General features: G+C 25.1%; 1 protein-coding gene across 1 annotated transcript in view; it reads right to left on the reverse strand.

The window, feature by feature from the left end:
* LOC117172839 overlaps positions 1-6,323 on the reverse strand; it is a 47,187-nt gene that overhangs the window by 5,878 nt on the left and 34,986 nt on the right. The window lies entirely within an intron of this gene.

Below are 6,323 nucleotides of genomic sequence, written 5' to 3' on the forward strand. Positions count from 1 at the left end.
ATAGACTCTGCCGTAACAACCTTATCATCTGCGAACGCTAACCCTCGTACCCTTACTGTTTCGAGATCCACACCCTCTTCGTCGAAGAGAGCCATTCTTAACTGTAATCCAAGTAATTTAGTTTTAACCAAAAAATATAAATTTTTAGTAAAACATGTGACAGCTGATATTGCAAACTAAAAAGATTTCAAATTAAAATAGAAAACAGTTGACCATAACTTAAAAAATTCAAATTTTTAACAAAAATGTTTAAATTTAAAATAAATGATATTTATCAAAAACATAACTAAAATAAAAACAAAATGAATTTATGAATATTTACAATTTTCCAGTATTTAAAATTGAAATCAAAAAACAACTTGCAGTTGAAATTATAAACTTATTTTTTATTTCTATAGAAGCTATCTAAATTGTCCAAAAAATTTGGAAAAAACGCGCGCGGTAAATTTTTAAAAATATTTTAAGATTAAATAAATGTTTTTGAAAAGCATAACAAGAGCCTCAGTCGAATTCTGTATGTTCGTAGTAATTTATCAGTATTGTAAACAGATGCGACAAACACCTCCCACCTAAATAGTTATTTAATGACCCACAACAGAGAAAACCAAAATTCAACATTAAAGTTAGTAATGACAATAACTACGGTCGAGCGTTTTCCATGTTAAAAAAAGTTTAAAAAATATTTTTTAACAGTTGTTCATGCTGAAAAAACAAAGTTTTTAACACTGAAAATAAGGGTATTCCATAAATATTCACTTAGCTATTAAAATTAGCATCTTAAATGGTTTATGGTTGGCCGCTTGTTATTAGGATCAGACTGTTAAAAAAAACCAAGGGTGTGGGGGTATATCGGGAGATAAAAAATAAAGCTCCGTGTCGTATTGAATCCGTTTATTTCTTTAATACACAAATACATTTTTCTCATTACAGAATATTATTTTTCAGGCGAATTCGAATTAAAATTTCAAAGCTAATTTACAGCAAAATTATTACTACTGGCCATTATACACACGAAGAATAGTTATATCCAATCCAAATTTAAAAAATTTGTTTGAACAGGATTCAATTCGAAAGTTTGTTTATAATACAATCAAATTTGTTAGATCAGAAAATGCTTCATTTGAAAAAATACATTTTTTATTTATACCTAACAAGAACAGTAGAACGAAAAAAAATTACAATACCTCCTAATTGTTTATATAATTTAGTGCGTAGCGCGCGAATAATTTCTCGATCAAATTTACAACTTTTTCATTTAATTCCGAAATTAACTTTAATCCATAGATTTTTAATGTTAAATAAACTTTTTTTGTATATCTTAATTTTAAATGAATTTGGTGAAGTGAAAACTTATCTCCGAAATTCATTACCCACTACACACCAAATTATAGAAAATGTTTAACTTGAAAATAGAAAACTCATTTAAAAGAAAGCTAATGAAAAATAATGTTTCGATATTATTTTTAAAAATAAATAATTATTAACTTAGCGCGTGAAAAAAATTTCTCGACATCAGACGTTCCTTCTTTTACACAAGATGCGCTAATCACTGGGACGAATGTTATGCATTCGCTTGGCATACTTGCTGCGTCGTTTAGCAGACAAAAAGCGATTATTCACGCATGCGCATCAATAACCCAGACTCTAGTCGGGAGAACTAGTTTGGGGCGATCGCTGCGCAAAAATCGGTACAGTCGACGCTACTTACCTTGCCGCAGATGGGACTTTAGGGGAGTAATTGTCATGGAAACGATGTTCCCCCACTCTCGAGTCTGATCTTGATGCGTGGTGCTTGGTGCGAATTGTTTCTGTCGCTACGTACGTTGCCGCGGTCGTGGTGGGGGAAGAGCTCGACCGAGAGTTAGGGGAAGCGGCAAGGTAAGTAGCGTCGTCTGTGTAACAACTGTGCCAAGCCTACGCGCAACTGCCGTACAATAGGTGGCGCTGCTGCCGTTGATGATTATTTTTTATTTTTTATTGTATCACAGTGGGAAAAAGGAAATATTGGTTTCTGCTACTACTTGAAATACTAGATCGGGCATCACAGTCTTTCCACTACTCCCCTGCTACTCCCTTCTTTTGAATTCCCATGTCTTTTTTTTAAATTAAATTAAATAAAAAATACAATATTTAAATTACGCGCCATGCAGACTATAAAGTTTCGAGAAGCTGCACTCGATTCTGAATCGTAAAATTTCAAATTGCCTTTGTAAAACATATTGCATTTTCTAGAAATTATATGAAGATTTAGAAAAAAAGTTTGATTATAAACGAAATACGTGCATTTTTAACAAAGTAGGTGAATTTTTATCTAAAAAAAAATGCAAAAAAATAGTTGGAGGTGCGCGTGAAAAATATACTTTGTAACAAAATTCTTTATTTTTATAAAAAGCAGATTATTTTTAAGTAAAAGTGAATTCTAAACGAAATCGGTAAACAAAAACTGAAGGATTTTCAAAAATTAATATTTTCTATATTTTTCTTCACAGAGATGAATTCCCAAAAAATACGATGATTTAACTGGATTTAATAAATTTTTATTTAAAATAACATTTGCAGCCAAAAAGGAATTAAATTTTTGATCAAAAAGATTAATTATCAACGAGAAATGTAATACTTGATGCTCAAACCAAAAAATATTTTAATTTCAAATAAAAAATGGTAACGTTCAACCAATAAAAGAAATATTCAACTAACATTAATAAACTTCAAATCCAAAATAAGAAACCTGAATTTTCAGTTGAAAAATCATGTTTAATCAAATGGTTCAATTTTCTACAAAAAAAAACATAGTTTTTAAACGAGAAAAACAAATTTCTACAAAAAAAAGTAAATTAAAACATACTACTTAAATTTTCAACTCAAAACATATTTTTAACTTACTATGTTATATTTTTAATTTAACATAAAAAAGTTAAGTATTTAACAAAAATGATGGGTTCACAACTGCAATTATGAATATTTAACTGCAATCGTTGCATTCCCAGTTAGAAATGAATTTAAAACAACAACAAAATTCATCTTCAACAAAACACATGAACTTTTAACAAAATTTTTAATTCTGGAACTACAAACAAATTTTTAACCGAAAACAAATTTACAAGAAAAAAGATGCAATTTTATCAAAATATACCCATTTTCAACCATTTTGTTGCATTTTTAAATCAAAAAGATTAATTTTCTACCAAAAATGATACATTAAAAATTTGTTTAAATCAAGTTTTTATTAAAAAACTAATTTTTACCAATTTTCAACCAAATACGTCGATTTACAACTTTAATTATGATAATTCAATTAGAATCGTTAAATTTTCAATTAAACAAAATTTGAACCAGAAAAGGAAGATTTTGTAAAAAATAGTTAATTTTTTTCAAAGAAATGAAAGCTTTCTGCAAGAAAAATAAAAACAAAACTCAATAAAAAAATTTAAAAGAAAAAATTGCATTGCTTCTAACTCGATAAAAATAATGAAAAAACGAGAAAAAAACCTCTTTCAATTAAAAAACTTCAATATAAATAAATTCGTCCTTTAGGCCCTAAAAAATGTAGAAAATAAAGTGTATCCTTCTTTTAATTCTTAGAACTTTGAAAACCAGAATTTTCTTCGTTCAAGCTCACTGAAAATTGTGAAAATTAAAAATTTTATCTCCTTAACTCACTGAAAATATAAAACAAGAAGAAGGACCCTATTTCAATTTGAAGAGAAATTTTGATGGTTGTTTTTACTTTAATTTCTTATTGAAAATTGCGTAATAAAATTTCAAAGATTTAGAAATATTTTGAGAAGTATCAATGTGATAAGAAAAACAATTTCAACATCCATGGAAAAGTTTCTCATGATTTTTTATTTTGAAAAATTAATTTTAGAACAAAATTGAAATTTCCGAATTATAAAATTCCCGAATAATAAGATCAAGCAGAAGAAAATTTATGATAAATACAATTCCCGTTTAAAAAAATTTACGAGTAACAAAATGATAGAAATAAGGCAAAGAATTTGTTGCTTATACAATTTTATTATTATGACGAAATTTAGCTTTGTTATGAATAATTTTAATTTCAAAAATACATTATTTATAAAAGTACATTTTCAACTGAAAATTTAATTATAGTATGTTTCTTTGCAAATCAATTTTCTGCAGTTAATAATTCTACTATTTGTATAAATATATCTCTATTTTCTTGAAACTTTGTATTTTCTGGTGACTAGTCAACTTTTATATCTTCGAAAATGCAACTATTCTGAGTGTAAATTTTTATTAAATATTAAAATATGTTTTTTAAAGTTCCAGTATTTTTAACGATTATTCATTTTTTAAGAAAATTAATATTTTTTTTCAAATTTAATCTATTTTATTCCACATTTGTCTTTTCTTGTTGAAAAGTTAATGTTTGGTGGTTAATAATAGCTTTTTTTCAAAAATTAATTTAAAAAAATCAAATTAATTAAAAATTAAAATATTTAGTGAAAATTCATGCATTTTATAACAAATTATTCTATTTTCGAAGAATATTGATATGTGTGATTGAAATTTTATTTCTTTGATAAAAAATTCTATTTTTTTAATGAAAAATAATTTCATAAACTAAAAATTTTACCATTTCATTTTTTAATCGAATTTTTTTATAGACTCATTAACACGCATGCGTTTTTATGGCAATTTAATTTGCGTGGTTAAAAATTTGAGCAATTTTAAAAAAAATTTGTTTTCTTGTTAAATATAAAGTTTCTTTCTAAAAATATTCAACAAATTTCTTAAAAACTCATCCTTTTTGCGTGAAAGGTCAATTCATTCGCAGAACATTTACTTATCTTAGAAACATACTTAGATCTTTTTGATATAAGAAATTCATCGGTTTCTTAAATGAAACTTAATCTATTTGGTACAAAAATCAATGATATTTTTAGCTTTTAAAATTCTAGTATACTGTTAAAAAATAATATTTTATAGTGGCAGTATCATTTTTTGAAATAAATTAATAAATTTGAAATCTTGAGGTAAAAAAATTAACCTTTAACCAAAAAGAAGTGAATTTTTAACTAAATTAGGAGACAAATTGTTAAATTTTGGATGGAGAAGATAAATTTTCAATCAGAACAAAAACAGAATTTTTATTAGAGTAGATGATTTTTCAAATAAAAGGATCAATTTTTTACCAAATAAATGATCTGCTAAGAAAATAATTGTTTACAAACGAAAAAGATTGAGAAATTGAAAGATTGAATTTTCAAGCGAAAGAAATTAATTTTCGCCAAAACAGTTTAATTTTGAAACAACTACGATGACTTTTTTTTAAAAAAGTTTACTTTTAAACGCTAAAACAGAACATTTTGAACAAAGTAGCTTAATTTCCAACCAATCAAATAACCAAGCAAATAAACTTTCAATCATAAGAATACATTTTCAAAATGATATTTTTTTTTAATACACAAATTTTAAACAAAAAATGGAAACGATATATAATTAGTTCAAAAAAGTAACTTTTAAACAACCAAAAAATTGAATTTTTATTGTTAAACTTTTGACTGAACAGATTAATTAGTTAAATTCTGAACAAAAAATATACTTTCAAACAAATATTTAACTTTTCAAAACCTCAGAAGATTAATTTTTAACAAAAAAAATGTTCATGTAAGAAGATAAATTTTTCACCAAACAGAGAAACTTTCATGTAAAATAAAGAATCTTTAACGAAAACAAAATTTGTTTTCAAGTATTTATACTCTTAATTGCGTAGTTAAATGTTTTAACTGAAAATTATGAATTCTAAATGTAAAATGTAATATTTCATATTTCATCTAAAATATATTTTGGATAAAATTTATTTTTCTCTTGATTGGTGAATCTTTCTGGATAGAAAATTACTTCATTATGATTTAGGAATTAACTCCTTTTTTTCTTTAAGATTTTTTGAAACTTCCAATTTATAGAGTTACATTAAAAAATTTCCTTTAGAAAATCTTTAATCTTTTTTCAGGCAAATAAAAATTAATAGAAAGTTTGAGTTATTTTAAAAGATGTTCAGAATTTTTTAGTATGGTAAAAAGCAACATTTTTAATGACTTTTAATTCGAGCATTAATTTTTAAAGATTTCAAACAATTTGTAAAGATTTTTAAAAATTTCGAAAAAATGTGAAAAATGTTAAGGCAAAAGTTATTTAGCTTTGCATAAAACTCACAAGTTATTTTCCTCATGATAGTACAATTTTAAAAAAATGGTATAAAATATAAGTGTGGGTTTTTTGAGAAAATCCACTTTTAATATTTTCCGAAAAAACGCCGCCATTTTATTAATTTAAAACATTTTTAAAAATATAAA

This window comes from Belonocnema kinseyi, chromosome 5 (genome assembly GCF_010883055.1).
Source record: "Belonocnema kinseyi isolate 2016_QV_RU_SX_M_011 chromosome 5, B_treatae_v1, whole genome shotgun sequence".
NCBI lineage: Eukaryota > Metazoa > Arthropoda > Insecta > Hymenoptera > Cynipidae > Belonocnema > Belonocnema kinseyi.